The sequence below is a fragment of the Battus philenor genome, unplaced genomic scaffold (genome assembly GCF_028537555.1).
Source record: "Battus philenor isolate CCGP_79_NKW_IND1 unplaced genomic scaffold, ilBatPhil1.0.hap1 SCAF_22, whole genome shotgun sequence".
Taxonomy (NCBI): domain Eukaryota; kingdom Metazoa; phylum Arthropoda; class Insecta; order Lepidoptera; family Papilionidae; genus Battus; species Battus philenor.
This window is the reverse complement of record NW_027181685.1, coordinates 9,536,899-9,554,991: the sequence shown is the minus strand read 5'-3', so window position 1 is coordinate 9,554,991 and position 18,093 is coordinate 9,536,899. Positions and strand designations below refer to the sequence as shown.

General features: G+C 31.6%; 1 non-coding gene across 1 annotated transcript; it reads left to right on the top strand.

Annotated features, from left to right (window-relative positions):
- Positions 1-767: 767 nt before the first annotated feature.
- Positions 768-839, top strand: TRNAQ-CUG (transfer RNA glutamine (anticodon CUG)). Its single transcript has one exon. It is a non-coding gene; the product is annotated as a tRNA-Gln (tRNA).
- The last annotated feature ends 17,254 nt before the right edge of the window (positions 840-18,093 follow it).

Below are 18,093 nucleotides of genomic sequence, written 5' to 3'. Positions count from 1 at the left end.
GATTATTTTACACAAATTATTAGCAGTATTTTCAGGAGCGTAAATAATATTGTTGATGCTTATCGTAGGCATGATCGAAGACATGGATTTTAAGGATTCTCGCTATGAAGTCAACGACTGTCTTTTGTAATTGTAAATTCGAGCTACATTGCAGTGTTATTTTTTTTTTACTAAAACTGCCATTAATTGATTAATAAAAGGATTCATTTAATTTACATACAAACACACATATAAATGTACACATATGTAATTAATATATACTTATATATAATTATATATGCTGATGAGTAGGTTTTTGTCATTACAGGTAAATCTTAACAGAGCAGTGATAATACAAAGACGCCTTTTTGCGTAAGCCTCTTTCAAAGATGTTTAAGGAGCTATACAACCCCTTGCAGGTGTATGTTATAGTACGCGAAGAACGCTACTGCCGATCCTCTAGAAACTTGTTTGTGAACATTAGTAATCATATATAATTAATGCACAAAGCATGAATTATGTAATACTGTATCTCGGGAATCGAACACGCGACCTACGACCGCTAGTCTTAATCCTATACCGAAATTTTAAGAATTTCTATAAAATATAATTTCTTTTATATTATTATTAGTGAGAAATTGGGTTTCTTTATTATTAAAATAACTATTCACCAAACGATCATTAACGAAATTGGTTTATTTGTGATATGATTTGAAGTTTTATTTGTTAAAAAAATATTATATAAGTACGAAAAAGTAACGAAGCATAATTTAAATCAAAATTTCAATGGTCCCATGGTGTAATGGTTAGCACTTTGGACTCTGAATCCAACGATCCGAGTTCAAATCTCGGTGGGACCTTTCTTTGTTTTATCATATGCTAATAAAAATTAAATAACTCTGACAAAAATTTCATCAAAAAGTTTATTAATAATGTTTTTTTTTCTTCATTATGATAGGCGCTTAAATTTGAGTACACGTAGATTAATACAACTTTTTTTGTAGTTCCAATTTCAAAATAAAATTCCAATAAATTACATGTTAATAAAGGATCTAAAGTAAGTATTTTCTACGTAAGTATTTTCTAATTTTTAAAATGTGTTGTTATTGCATTTTTTTATTAAATATATAGACTGAAACAATATTGTGAACATAAACACGCTCGTACGGGTGAAAACTTATTATTCTCTCTATAATTAAAACACGGTTTTTAATTGAAGAATTTTTAGGTAATTTTTTGCTATAATTATTTTTATCAATCATTCCTTTAATGTACTGTAATGTTATGACTTATCTTAAGAACAATAGCAGACATATATAAAATTACTCTAAAATATAGCTAAAAGAGTATCAAAATTTAAAATAAAATTTTAGTTTTATTTAAGCTGGAACAATAGCATAAAAATTCATCGTTAAAAATCCCCAATGATATTACTGGGGGCAATTACCGAGCACTTGGAATCAGCCATCGATTTGAAGAGGGCGAATAAAAATAGTAGATCTGGCTACGATCATAAAGGTGGGGTTCCACTGACAGAGTGTAAGCTTTTAAGAATATTTTCATAAATATGATTTAAAAAATTGTATTTTAAAATATTCTAGTCTTTTAAATATTTATGGACGATGAACAGCAACATTTTCCTTATAAATTTGAAATATTGAAAAAAAAAACCGTGCACGCACATCCGCACGACAAGCGTGACGAGAATTAACAATAAAATTAAAAAGGTCAGATCACCGGCAGTTCCGCTATTGCTGGCTGGGGTAGCAGCTATGTTAACAGAGGTGCAGAGGGTGCAAGAAAAGATCTTATGGAACTCCATAACGGAGGTCTATATCAAACAGTGGACGTTGACGTCTTTTGAAATAATGATAAAAGTGAAAATAGAAAATGAACAAGTAAACACAGTTACAATATTATTATTAAAATAGTAACATTAAACCATCGTTTATTAGTAGTAGTATTCTTCGCAAGTAACGCTTTGCTTTTCATTTTTTTGTAAAACAATATTCTGTGCATCGTCACCCTTATTAACAATACATCTACATATAGGAAAAATAGTAATTATTACTTTTATGGTACATAGATTTAGCTAGGTACACCAGCAGTACATGTAAAATAAAAACTTTCGTACAACTTGCCTTATAAATAATAGTACTTATATAGTAGTAGTATTTCTTTATAGAAGATAAACGGTTTAATATTTATTGAATACAACATTGTAAAAAGAAAAAAAAAGAAACCTGATCGCACGTAAGAGGAAACATCAAGCTTACTACAACTTTAAGGCACTCAAAGAGCTCTTAATATCGAAATGTGGAGATCGTATATGTTCATAAAGAATAGTACATATGAATACCGTTCCCGCGAACACTAGGGCCCCACGCTTAACACAACGATTTAGTTAGCGACGAAGAAAGAGTAGGCGCAATCTCTGCATTTTTATTGGACATTTTCTTTCCTCACGGCTTCGGATTTGAATAATACTGTTTCAACACAAAGACAGAAGTTACTTCTGCGCTCCTGTTAAACTGTAGATATTGCATAATACGTTTAATCTTCCCTTTCATTCGTATTCCGGGCGGACGCTTCTTTGGGATTTTTAAGGCATTTAAGTGGAGGAGCGTTGATTAAAATCACGTAAAATATGAGCCGGAGCTAATCTTGATTTCGTCGAATATTTCATTCGACTTTCTCGTGGACATAATGACTGTAATTTATAAAGTTCTGATTTAAAATTAACGATGTTTGAGTTCAATTAATTTTTGAAATTGCATTCAAATTGTGACTTCATTTACATTAAAAGTATTGGGTTTAAATAATTTATTCACCATATACCTTTTACAAAGATACTTACATTATAATATATTTCATTATTAACTACTTTTAAAACCGCACGGATGAATACTCTATTAACTAAAGAATGTTTAATATTAAAGCATTTTTTTTTAAATATCATTGCATTTATTCAAATCATTAGGCAGTGTACTGTACAACAGAACTCCTTCAAAAAATATAGTTTTCTTTCCGTAATTTATTCCGCAATTATTTAAAAACAGTTTGTGTCTGTTTAATTATAATATATATAACTATGGTATTATGTTTTTGTAATATTTATATGAGAATTTTTTGATAAAATTATCTGGTGCGATAGTTGTTTTAATAAAATGCTTTGTTTTTTCATTTTGAGTTCTTGGCATCGGTTTCTCTAAATTAAAAGTTATTTGCTTGTCGTAGTCCAATAAATATAATATTTTGTTTCTACAAAATAATATATTTATTGGTAATGCTATTGTTGTTTAGGTTAATAATTATCGAGAAATGTTTGTTTAGCGATCGTTAAAGTGAAAAGACATTTTCGTACCAGTCTGCACTCCTCTGTATCTGGGCTACCAATACAATTCGGCCCGCGTACTACGACCATTACCCAATATTACCTACCACATATTTAAAATTTCAATAACTTCATGTCTATTACAATCGATGTCGTAAAATGCATGTTTGTTTTCATTTTCGTCCACATTATTTATTCATTTCATTCCAATTTAAGAGACTACAAAACAAATAAACTGTATATTAATGTGATAACTTTGTTTTAATTGATTTAATATAAATAATAAGCAACGAGTACTTCACGTATTAATTTTCTTATTCGTTTCATAGACTTTAGCAATTTTAAACTATATTTTCACTGCAATACTTAATGGTATATACACATTATTTGTCGATTTACACAGACGCGCCTTTTTTGATTTTAATTAGCATCAAATGTCTCTCATACTGTCATTGTCATTAAGGTTTAAATTTACTCTGTGGTTTATATGGGAATAGAGAAGTGAATTTTTAAATTACTATTTTGATAACATTCTTTACACGTTAACAAAAACATTAAAAATACCCAAATTTATTGAATGGTTCATTTGTTTTGCACTCAGCAACATATTATCTGGTTAGTATAATATTGTTTATATGATCCGGTATTGTGTTATGTGATATTTTTGGTTCTAATCAATTTTGTCGGAATTTTACTATGTACATTTATGAAGATATAAATAGTAATAAGAAATTTGTATGCGTTTAGTGGACCACCTAGTGGACACTTGTGCAGTTTTTTGTTCCTTCTTGATGGCGAAATGAATGAAAGTCAGAAGTGTTTAAAGTGATCTATTTTATATTATACAAAGATTATTTACAATCTTAAATTCTTTTTATAATTTTTAAACACAATGGCAGCGACTGTCTCAATAATGGCGTTTGAATTAAAATATGTGTTCGAATTTGTAGTATAACTAAAAAGCCGTAATATGGTGAGTTCTCCCGCTAAACGTTTCACGTTCACACTATAAAAAAAATTTTATTTTTTTAAAAATGGTTGGGAATCAATTTGATTTCATAGAGATAATATCATTTTTGATGAATGTGAATAAAACAATAAATATTGAAAACAGATCGACCTCAATAAACACTTTAGTTTTAATTTGCGCCTTGTCCTTTCACGGGTCAACAATTGGGAGTCATAAAAACTCTTCGTCGAGTGGAGGAAGCTTTTTCGATTTCGCCCCAGAGCGACATAAATTAGCAAATTTAAAGATTTCAATTCCTTGCAACGATTTAAATATTAATTATGCTACATTCGACTTTAAGCTTTTTAATTTTTATTTTTAAATGTAATTTGGATATTCTTATATATAGTTACGTATGTTTATAACGTTGGCTTATCACAAAAAGAACTTCTAAAATATTTTAAAAGTAAATACGCAAACGAGACGGTTATGTACAGTTTGTTTGTATATTGTATATCTTTGTGTATGTATTTTTACATACCTAACTGTAAAATGTGCTTAATAAAAAAAAACTTACTCAAGTTATCTACTTTAAACTATCTTTTAAGCGTAATTTACTTTCAATTTAAATGTTAATAACAAAATGGACAGACGACCTTTTCAAAGTCCTCGGTAAATACTGGATGCAGAACGCTACCAGGCGGTGCTATTGTAAAAATATGAGTGATCCAAGAGTTTTCGTTATACGGCAGAAATGATGATGATGATGAAATACTTTTTATTTCATGAAGGAGGTGGGAGGTCGTTCCAAATGTTCGCCGCAGTCAATTTGAAACATATTCTGTGATCAACGAGGATTTCTTTATGTGTTCTTGTCAGGTGAATTACATTATGTAGATAATATTTCGTAATACGTTTGAATTCTATTATTTTTTAAATTTCATCATGAAAAATATAAATGACCAGTAGAGAATGCCTATAAGGCATAAAGTCCGCCACAGTAAAAAAAAAATAATAAATATATCATAACATTTACAATAAGTCTCGCTGACATAAAAGTAATAGCCGAATGACTTATAACGAAAGTTCCAATTAACTCAAACATTTGGCAATAAAAGGAAATAATAAAATTCTGGGACAAGATACCAGATTTGATTCCCAGATTTTTATTGACTTCTTTTCGGGTCATCACACTTAAACTGGATATTTTGGAGAGATCTTGAATGTGTTAATTTATGTACCCTCTGACTAAATTGAAAAAGGTTTTCTTTCCCTCAAACTCGGCGAAGTGAGACGAACGTCAGTTAAATTGGAAAATCTATTAAAGACATCCCAATTTCACTTGATTTGTATCGTCGAGTGCTTTCGAAGTATTTTTGCGCTGGATAATTTTCTTTAAAAGGCCGTATTTAAATCAAATTATTTTCATAATCTTCACTTTACTAAATAGCGAATGTCATGTTTAGATTTAAATAAATAAATATGTCTTTAAGTCTATTTTCACTATATAACTAGTTAACCCGACCGACGTTGATCCTTAATAAATAAAAATAAAATTCAAATCAAAAAATTTGTGTTTATTGTAGTTTTATTAATATACAACAGTTTTACTTATAACTTCTGGTGTGTAAATAAATAATTTTAATACTTTTATAACGCGGGAACAGGTAGCAAACAACGACCGCTCAACGAATACTTGTATCACTGAAAATTTTATATTATTATTTATATTGAAATGTGTATATTATTTTCTTTCTTCAAAACTTGCTACATAATATTAGGAAATATGTTAAAAAAATTATGAAATCGGTAGAATCGCTCTCAAATTATGACCGAAGGAAATAGCGATTTCGGTAATTGCACGTGTGCTAATTATTTAGCACAACGTAATTAAATTAAACTCTTAATCGATACCAACACGATGTCTAATAGTGCCTATTCAAACCTAACTCTGTGACTGTTAATATCATAGGACTTTCTTTATCTACATTTTATAAATTCAAAGTCAAAAAAGTATTTTGCCCTTTTATCCTGAAATAAATGTTGTTATTTAAAAAATCAAAAACCATACCGAACAGACAACTGCAGTAATTTTCTGTGGTAGAGGCCTGGGTCAATAAGCTTTGTTAAGATCGCTGAATGCAGAATATTTCTAGCGAGTGCTTTTGGAAGGATATGGCGATCAATCATTGTTCAGCAGTGATGTCCTGCGGTTAAACGATGTCGAATATTCCCTTTTCTTTCATGTCATCTCATTTTCATTTCAATTCTTATATCTTATTATTTTATCAAGTCATGTAATATAACTGTAGTTATTATTAATATTTAGATACTAGGATCATTCCTTAATATCCCAATACGATAGTGGACCTGTCAACAGACAATTCAATGAACATGAGTATTAGTTGCAAGGAGATTAGAAATCATTCTCGTCGAGCCAATGTTTATCCATAAAACTGATGCTTAATCGTAACGTTCTCATTAATGGCAATAAAATCAAAAAAAAATATTGCCAGTTAGTGTTTTATATATAAAAATAGTAGACAGCATTAATTAAATACATTTTTTCATTTTTACTTATTGGGAAACCTAAAAACTAGTTACATACGCGACTTGCATAACAAGGAGTCATCACAAGTTTCCGCCTTTAGCATAAAAATACTGATAAAACTTTTTTTATGGACATGTTACTAATATTCAAATAACAATTATAGATTTCGCGTTTTTTGAGAAGGAAGAGCACAGAAAGGACATATCCTAAACCTTGTTTACGTGAATTATTTCGTGGCCTCCTTTCTTAACCTCGGCACGGGAAGTTACATTACACGTAATATTACTAGATTGGAAGACCACTGAGCTCTCAGTTCGCTTAGACGGACGGTCCATGACCTGGCGCAAAAACCCTGAGAGGAGACCTTGCCTTAGACTGTCATTCCTTACCAGTATAGTATTTCCCTCACCTTCCCTTCACTCGCTATTACACAGCTCAATAAACTATTCTCTTTAGAACGTCGTCCTTTTTTTGTCACTTACAGTATAACAAAACAATATTAGATCTCTTTCTCAATATTCTCTTCAATCTTTTTCAATCTCTCTAAAACTCCAATCTTTTTTTGTTACCTTTAATATTTCAAAAGTTTAACAATTTAACCATCACGGCCACGACAACAATATATTTTATTTTCGAATAACATAAATATAAAAAGAACTATTCACATTTATGGCAGATTCGAAATCTGAAAGATATTAAATTATTAAAAAAAACCTAACTCACAAGTAACAGTGTGACCCCTATTAACTCTTGTATATACCAGACCAGCTCCATCACCGATGAAGGCGGCTTCAACTCTGATTAGTTCTCAACGTCGCCATGGAATTTATACCGACAAATTTACCCTACCTTAAAACGTCGTGGGAATTTCTGTTACAAGTTCACTGTAAGCGATAATTGTTTAAAACTAGTCCACTATTCGTCAATAAAGTTCAAAATTCTATAACCTACCGGCTCGTATAATCGGAGTAGAGACGTCACTTCCATGGTTCGTGACCGTGAGAAGGGTGTGTGGGAAATAATATAAATTGTAAAATTGTGTTTTTGGTTTTTTTTATGAGAAATTTCTGACCGATAAATAATAATTCATTATTTAATGCCACAGGTCAGGTATTTTATGAAGTATAAAAGTTCTTTAAAAACTTTTCTTTTGATATCATTAACATTAGTTGTAAAAGGATGGTGCCATATGTCACACAATGAGACAATGAAGTTATTACAAGTCAAATCGGATCGTGTGATTTAATACTATAAGATTTTTTTGTGAAGTTATGTTAAAGATAGAGTCTTTGTAACTATATGATTGAAAAGATCTGGTCTTTTGCTAAAAGAAAAAATAAAGAATTGTGAACAGATGTCTGTTATCTTTTTTACTTTGTATAATTACTTAATCTTACAAATGCTGTAAAAAGTTAAGAGGTTTAAAAATAAATTATTCTTTCAATTTGACTCACTTTTGAAAAACTTAAAAAGGGTTTAATAATCTTAGTTTTCTTATATAACCACTGATTGAATATTTTTGGTAAAATATCAAGTCATACAAGTCGAGCCGCGGTAGTCTAGTGATAGAGGATTTAGACTTGCGATCGTACGTCGTGGGTTCAATTCCCGGGATACACTCTTACATAATTTTGTTCTACTTGCCCATAGACGCATACTGCAGGTGCTTCGGAGGAGGCCTATACCTATAGGACTCCTCCAAAGATATTTATGAAGGGACATTGCATAATCGCCACACTTAACAGAGAGATTGGCGATCGCAGCGTGGTACGCAGACGGCGCTGCTGCCCATCCTCTAGAAACTTGTTTGAAAGCAGTGGCAATTCTTTTTAAATAATGCACAAATTGTGAATTATATATGATTTTATCCTTCAAATCGAACCCGCGACCTATGATTTTAGATCTCAGTTTTCTACCGCTGAACTACAGCTGCTCAATACACAGGCGATGAGTCAAACGTTGGTGGATATCTCATATATGTGTAGATATCTCGTCGTTTTGTAAATAACGGCTACACATGAAACATGAAAAAAGTTGTTTTTTTTTTTTTTAAAGCAAGTAATGTTATTACGATCAGCCAGTCAAAGATATCAAGCCAGACATGCAAAAAAAAAAAAGGTATCCGTCGATTTACCAATCCTTGGAACGCCCTTAAGTCAACACTAGCAAAAAATTCTCAAGTTTAATTGCGCCACGAAATTCTCAGGGAATCGCATTTCCTGTGAGAACGTTTCAGTGTGGGAATACCCCGCGCGCTTAGGGTGTGTCGACACGTGCCGACTGCGATGCCTGACGAGTTATTACGACCCTAATAGCCGGGATCAAGCGCGGTTTAAATATTTACCCTAATGTGGACGAGCCTTTATTCTGTAACTATTAAAGGGTTGTACACGGAAGCAGACATTCTTTTGTGTGTAACGGATTTAATATTTAATACTAAAGTAATATGTAATTGACCGTGAAATCAATTAAAAAATAATCTGTTAATAGCCCGATCAACCCCTTAATTTTTTTATTAAAATTACTAATCTATAGTAAAAGAAATATACATTAATATAAACATATATATGTATTTATATATGCATGTAATTTAAAATTATTTAGAAGTATTTATTAACCTTTTGAACACAAAATTAATAAGTGTAAATAAATGCCAATAAGTTTATGTATATCAATAACAATTTAAACGAATCATCACGTATAAAACCATGATTAAATAACATGTCAAAAAAAACTAACAAACCCAATTAATTTGAAATTGTGTTAAAATGTTTATTTAAAATGCTGACGAGGGCCCCGTGTGAATTTCCGTTGAAAGCGGAATGATGGCCCGTACGGGTTTTTGCCCGGCCACGTCATGGGAATTATCAGGGTTCATCGGCAAGGTCGCACCATTTCTCACGGGACCCTGTGGTTTCCTATGTGAACTTTCGTCGGTTGGGAACACTGAGAAATTCTGAATACATGTTACAACGAACGATAAAGATAAAAATAATTGGTGGTTTTTGTTTAAATTAAGTTGAAACTTGAATGCACCAAGTATTTCTAAATGACAACAAAAACAATATTTTGACACTTTAAGAGACAAAAAGTATGACTCATTGGAGAAATAAATTTTACAAATAGTTCTTGGATAAATATAGTAATAACTTAAAAATCATAATACATTGAACCAACATTCTCGTACAATACGGGCACATGACTACGTATAACGGGTTACCTACATATGATTCACGTTTACCTCCATGTTAAAGAAGGTTTAAATCGAAAATAAAGGAAAAACTCTATTTTCATCGAAATAAGTTCGTTTTATTAAAATTATAAAAGTGCATACAAATCATAATAACCTTACAATAGCTGATAGATTAAGTAGACCAGTATAGATTGACAACAGCTATAAATTACCTAATACATATAAATGCAACAAAATGCTACATTTTTTTTTCATTTATACCGTATGTACGTTCTTTAACAAGTTCTAAATACATTTATAAAGACGTGTGAGGAATATTTGCAGGTGTGAGAATCTTATCATTCCAGCTTCATTCGTGCACTTAATAAAACATGTCAACCCTCGATGGAGGCAAAGGGAGCCGTTAATAAAAATTCCCACGCGCCTCCGGAGATTCCCAAGCGAATTTACGCATAATGGGCTCGAGGTGTGGCCACACTGCAAGAGTGCTTACGTAATAAAAAAGAACAAACAACTAAACAATTTTAAGAAAAAAGTTATTTCAAAAAGTTAATAATAGAAACCTTTGTTTATTGTTTCAACAAAAGTCTCCATTCAAGATAAGGTTGGCTGTAATTCGGGTAAAAAAGTGTCACGTATCTTTCGTATTTTAAGTGCAAGTGATTCTGTTTTTGTAGCGGTTTTTTTGTGTTCATCGTATGTAACCAATTAATTATTCCCACAGTGTAGAAAATATTTATGTATGTTACGTGCAACATTGCCATTATTAAAATAGGCAAGAGCCAGAGATGTAACTATGATTTTTTTATAACATGCTAAAGAATTTTACCCTGTTTAGAGTGAATAATAACAAGCATATTTATGGAACCGGTTTCTAAAGAAGTATAGGTACTATCATTTTGGTTATGTAGGGAGACAATTCTGGTCTGTGAAGATGAACGCAAATGCAAGGAGGCCTCCCGAAACCGCAGGTCGCCAGCCCTGCGTAACACTCTCTATAAAGCAATGGATCCGGACCCCGCACGGCGAATCAAAGGAGTCTAATGTCTCTACAATGACCTTTACAATGATCCACTTGCACAATAGCACTTGCTATGCCTATTGTCGTTTTAGCCCATAGACGTTCACTGCAAATCATAGGCCTAATCGAAAATATCTATGGATGATATACCATAATCGCCATGATTGGCAGGATTGTTTACAATCGCAGTAGTGTATTATAGCATGCAGAGGACACTGCTGCCTATATTCTGGAATCTTGTTTGTGTACAGTGGTAATCCAATAAAATTAATATAAGGTTGTATGGAGCGAATCGAACCTGCGACCTACGATCGCGAGTGTCAGACCTGTAGAGATCTGTGACTCGTATTCGTTTCAAATTATTGTAATAAGTACGAAAACTCTTATGTTGTATTTCCTTGGTAACGTTGTACATAATATTGAATTCTGTATGATAATAACATTTCTTGAGTACAAAAACATTAAAATTAAAGTGAAATATCCATTCCGATAGAAGATCATTGTAATCTACGAGTATGTTAGAAAACAAAAAACATTTTTTCTGCTATCTATTAGAATATAAAGAACCGCCCGCTGACAGTGGGGTCACAAAGTGCGTCAAGAGGACGAATATGAGATTACGGCAACCGCCACAGAAGGATTGCCTCATTAGATAGCTTTTTGACAATTTGTAATGAAGTTCTTTGAGCATACATTTTTCTCTTAAAAATAAAACGGTACGCTATCAAAGATAAGTTGTTTATCGTGAGATCTTTTGTACATATATTTTTCTCATTGTTTCCTTATAAAAACAACGAAAAGCTTTTTCATTACATCATACAAACAGTAAATAAACAATTCTTTCAACGAAAATAAAGCGAATATAATTTTTCCTCGAACTGGGAGCGAAGAGCAAATTAAATGAACCTAGTTAAACATGTCGACAACAAGTAAAAGATGGCAGTGCTTACATTTAAACACTTCAATTAATTTATATTTTTTTTAATTTATTTATTTACAAATAATAGCGCTGTATTAGATATAATAATACCGACACCGCTGACCGTGCCTAAGAAAAGCGCGCCGAGGAAAAAAGACGAGTGATTCGCAGCGTCATTCCCGTCCCCTCTCCGCGCTCATACCTAAGGCGCGGTACAGCGATTTCGGCAACACTTAGTACTATAATACAACTGAGTAAGGATGCCCATTAAAGATAAACTTGTATCACATATCTTCTATATAAACCGATGCAACAACACCGTTATCATTTAAGCCATAAGAAAATCTCTGCGGATCATACTCTAGCGCAGTGATTCTCAACCCATGTGCCGCGGCACTTTTGTGTGCCGCGAGATTTTAAAAATGTGCCGCGAAAAATTTAAAATATATATAACACATATACAAAAAAAAATATTCAACGTAAATATTTATATATTGAACCAGCTAATTATATTTAATTTACAAAACGCTTTTCTTAATCCCTAATTATGATAAAGTCATGTTTATGTATTAAAAATTGTCTCAAGTCTACCACACTTGTCTTTTTCCAAATGAGCATGTTGTTTGTGTGATATTTTAAATTTACATGATTTTCCATTGTAATACTAATCTACCCTTTGTAAAATTAGAAAAGTATTTGATTCGTATCCTTATTAATTTGTTGGCATGTAGTTTCGATAAAAAAATAGGAGGTATATTGACTTTGCAATGCACGTATTCTTTGATTTACAATATCTAAGACTTTTCAGATTTTATTCCATTCGATGAATATTTCTGTAATTAAAAAAGTTTGCTGTTTATATCTAAAAAAATCCCGAGGTTTGCTGCTAAATTGTTTCACGAATACAATGGCAGCAATTATTTAAATAAAATTCGATTTTATGCATTAAAAATTGTATTTGTGTGAAAGTTATATAACTTCATAAGGGTTATATTTTTCATTTTCATAAATTACAAATGGTTACAGAATTTGTATATTTATAAATTTAAATTTATATATTCTTCGATTTTTTTGACAGTATTTTTTTTTTGTTTTTTTCAGACCCCTTAAAAATGGACAAATGGATAAAGAAAAAAAAGAATAATGATGATGATGATGCAAGTAACAATAATGATGACATATACGACCAAAGTAATGAGTGTTCCTCTGTTTTAAGTGAAAATAGTTCTATTTTAAAAAAGTATATAATTCCTAGAAAATATAACGACAATTTTTTAAGATTTGGATTCACCTCATCGTTAGAAAATAACATAGTAGTCCCAGAATGTATTATATGCAATTTAAAATTATCAAATAGTGCTATGGTTCCTAGCAAACTTCTTCGTCACTTGGTTACCAATCATCCCTCTTTATCAACCAAAGATAAGAACTATTTTAAAACGTATCTTTCAACAAAAGTAAAACAAGGAAAAAATTTTAAAAAACAATTTTGTGTGTCCGAAAAAGCTCAGTTTGCTTCTTATGAAATCGCGGAATTGATCGCAGTAAAATTGAAGCCCCATAATTTAGCAGAAGAAATTATATTACCTGCTTGCCGTAAAATAGTCAAAACGATGATTGGTGAATCAGCCGATGTTGAAATTTCCAAAATACCCCTTTCTAATGACACTATACATCGCAGGATAAAAGATCTATCAGAAAATATCGAGCAGAATACTACAAAAAATCTTCAAAATTCCTTTTTTGCAATACAAATAGATGAAACCACCGACATCACAGGAAATTCTCAGTTAATTGCATTTGTTAGATTTATCTATGAAGATGATATTATAAATCAATTTTTATGTTGTCGGGAGCTGTCAAATTTTACAACCGGGAAAAATATTTTTGAAGTAATTAATTCATATCTAGAAAAAACAAATGTCTCTTGGAATTTTTGTATTGGAATTTGCACAGATGGTGCACCCTCAATGACCGGGCATATTAAAGGATTTGTATCTTATGTAAAAGAATTGAATCAAAATATAATAGTTACACATTGTTTTTTGCATAGAGAAGCTCTTATAACAAAGTTCCTGTCACCAGATTTAAAGATAGTTTTGGAGCAATGTGTTAAAATGGTAAATTACATAAAATCAAGACCATTGAAAAACAGATTATTCAAGGAACTATGTAAAGCAATGGAGTCCAAGTATGAATCTTTGCTACTCCATACTGAAGTAAGATGGCTATCCAGAGGAAAAGTCTTATCTCGGGTTTTAAAATTAAAAAAGGAAATGAAAGCTTTTTTTGAACAAAATAATAATATTGAATTTGTTGAAATATTAGAAGATTTAACATGGACAACGAAACTTGCTTATTTGTCAGATATTTTTGTCATTTTTAACAGTATTAATTCAAGTATGCAAGGTTCAAATGAAAATATTTTAAATTCAACTGATAAGTTGGTGGGGTTAAAAAGACAAATTTCTTTATGGAAAAAGAAAGCCCAAGAAGGTAATTTAGAAAAGTTCGAATCAGTTCCTAAAGACGGGTATAAAATTATTAAACAAATTGTTCTTGATCATTTGACAACATTAGAGGAGAGAATTGTTTATTATTTCCCGGAATTGGATATTAATAAGTTTGATTGGGTTCGTAACCCATTTCTAATTACGGACACTGCTGTATTTGAGTTAACTTTAAATGAAGAAGAAGAGCTTATTTTGCTTTCAACTAATCGAGATTTAATTTTAAAACATTCTGAAGAATCACTTAATACATTTTGGATAAAAATCAGATGCATCTATCCACTTTTATCTAGAAAAGCTTTAAATATTCTATTACAATTTTCCACATCTTATTTGTGCGAATTCGGATTTTCAGCATTAGCCAATATTAAAACTAAAAAAAGATCAAGGTTGTTAAATGTAGAAGACGATATGAGAGTAGCATTGTCATTTTTACGACCAAATATAAATGAAATTATCGAAAAACATCAAGCTCAAATTTCTCATTAAAGTAGTTTAGTTAATTAGCTTTTAATTTTATATCGTTAAGAAAACTGGCCATTTTGTTGTATTTTTAGATTATTTACATATAATACAATTTTTATGGTTCTTTTTATTCAGTTTGTCATGCCAACAAAAAAACTTCTGTTGGTTTTTTTTCTTTATGTGCCGCCAGATTTCAGAATAGTTAAAAATGTGCCGCAGGTGAAAAAAGGTTGAGAACCACTGCTCTAGCGCAAACAATTCATTATAAATCTTGCAGTGCAGAAATAATTGTTAAAGGTATATCCGTTTATAGAGTAAACCACCATTTCAACCACAAGACGTCCACAGCTAGACATAGGCTTTCCCCATAGATTTCGAATAGAACCTATTAAAAGTTCTTGCCTGTCCTTGATCTTCACTAAAGAATCTTATAGCCCCCCTATTAATTATTTTTATAAAACGGTTACAATATATAAATTAGTCAGACTCTATTTTGAAGTTTAAATATAGAATAATAATAACAAACAAATCTAAATAATAGATCAATAAATTACTCTTTTAAAAATTACAAAGTCATATCTGTTAATAACAAGATAAATATAACTAAACATTCTTACTGCAATCTTCTCTGTATTTAACACATATCCCGAACGAAATATTCAAAAAAATTATAAATTCTTCCTTTTCGAATAAAGAAAATATTCAAAAAAATATGAATACAATTAAGACTGAATCAAATGTAGATCCCGCGGCGTTTAAAAAACCCTTAACGACTTTTTTTTTTAAAAATGCAGGAACTCCAGTCAATTATTCATTAAATTCTCACGGTCGGATTTCAACGGTACGCCTTGACCCCGAGATTTTATAATGCCCTTTTCACACGAGATGGTGGCAGTCCCGTGTGAAGCGGACCGGGGTGGGAATTCTCGCACGTGACAGTAAACCCTAAAGTTGCAGCGGAAACACGATTGTGAAGCCACAGAAATAATTATCAAGAAATTAACTGAACATAAAACTACATTGATTGATACTTTACGACTTACAGCTTCATTAAACTCGTAGATCGCTTTGGAAAATGGCTTTTTGTTTATATTTTTTAATATATATTTGTTAGATGACCTCTATTTGCTTTGTGTGACGCTACCTCATTATTTATCATGAATTTATTTAACCAAAATTACTGACAAAGAATACCATCTAGTTATACTTACAAGAGCTACAGATTTGAAAATAGGTCTTTTAATGCACATCCTCTCAGCCCCTCTTGCGAGTAAAATTTCGTAAAATTCGTTCTTACCTAATCTCTACTTGATAAGAGGAATATTCCTACGGAATTTAAGTATCTAAGCTTCATGGTTTCCAAGATATCATAATGAGTCAGTACATAGGTAGAAATTTCTTACATATAGATATTATCAGCCAGTTATTTTTATCTATTTAGGGAGTTCAATTCGAAAATGGAATATTCTATATCCAAAAATACGACATTCAATAGACCATACTAGATTTGTTTAGTGCAGAGCCTTATGACATAATATTAAGAATCTGAAAATGCTTTTAAATTAAAACTTTTTATTACTAGAAGACTTCCAATTAATTGTTTGTAATAGCCTTATAACGATATGATTAATATTTTTTGACTATATACTATTTACAGTGGCCTAGTTACTAGAATAACGAGTGCATTGGCTTATAAAGCTGCAGTTGCCATTAGAATTGAAATAATTCCCGATGAGTTTTTCTCTTTCTTCGGTTCAAAAACAACCATTGGAGAGAAATTTGACAACGTTAGCCATGTGATATCTTTATATATATATATATATACATATTTTTTTTTTTATAGAGGTTTAAAAATACGTTTACGTATCATAGGGCCTGATGTTGGTGCCCCGTATGTCGGACTCGATCTAGATCAATACCGACTAAAAACAATCCTCTCTCTTCGGTATCCCTGGTCCCCACGGCTTGGCCGTTAGGCATTACTTCGCGGGGGGGATTTAGCCGCAGCTTTCTCCGATAGAGTGGCTGTTCAGGCCAACTTCCTCCGCTCTTGCTCTATTTTACGCAACTCCTTTAGCACCGTCGTACAGTGCGCGCTCGTAAGTTCCCAGGCCGAAGGCGAGGATAGCATTGTAGCTATCAGAGTTTCAGGATAGATTTTGCATCCTACACCTTCTTCCCAAGACCTCCTGGCTTCGTTAAATCGGGGGCAGACGAAAAAGACATGCTCTGCATCTTCAATCATTCCGACACAACTAGGACAGTCAGGGGAATCTTCGTATTTGAACCTATGGAGATACGCTCGATAACAGCCGTGGCCGGATATCATCTGAGTCAGGTAGTAGTTCAACTCTCCATGATCTCGGTTCACCCATGACTCTAGGTTTGGTATAAGCTTACGCGTCCATTTTCCTTTCGTCGACTTATCCCAGGACGATTGCCATATATACACACACACACATATATATATATATATATATATATATATATGTGTGTGTGTGTGTGTATATATATATACATATATATGTGTATATATATATATATATACATATATATATATTACTTAATTGAGGTTTAGTAAGTCTTGAGTTATAAGAAAATAAAATATAAAATAAAATTGGCAGTCGTGACTCAACGCTGGGAAAAGAAAGATCCGTATCAAAAAGCGGCAATCCCTCTCCTGTCTGCGCGCAATAAACGCTAATAAAACACATTGCAAACAAATACATGATTGTAACTAGAATTAAATATTAAATATAAGGATTTATCTGAGAGTCAAGATCAAAAATTGTATTCTTAGGGAATTCTGAGTCTAGAAAAGAAATGGGATAAATGTATAAATTTGTTAGAACACTATGTAGTGAGGTAAATTATTAGTATTACATATTCATTGTGTTCATTTTTAATTACTTTTGAATCATCCCTTGTAAATTGAGCTCTTCTGCAGTAGCAAATTTTAACTTAAAATATGAGGCTGTGAGGGTTCCAAAAGCGCTATGTTCTGAGATGATCTAACAACAAACACTTAAAAAACCTTGTCAAAATGCTTACTCTATGAAACTTTGTTATAACATAATCTTAAGGTTTAATAAGGTTTCATGTTAGAGATTAGACGAACAGGTCACTAATGTTCCTTTTCAAACCTTAGTAACACATATAACGAAGTTATCCG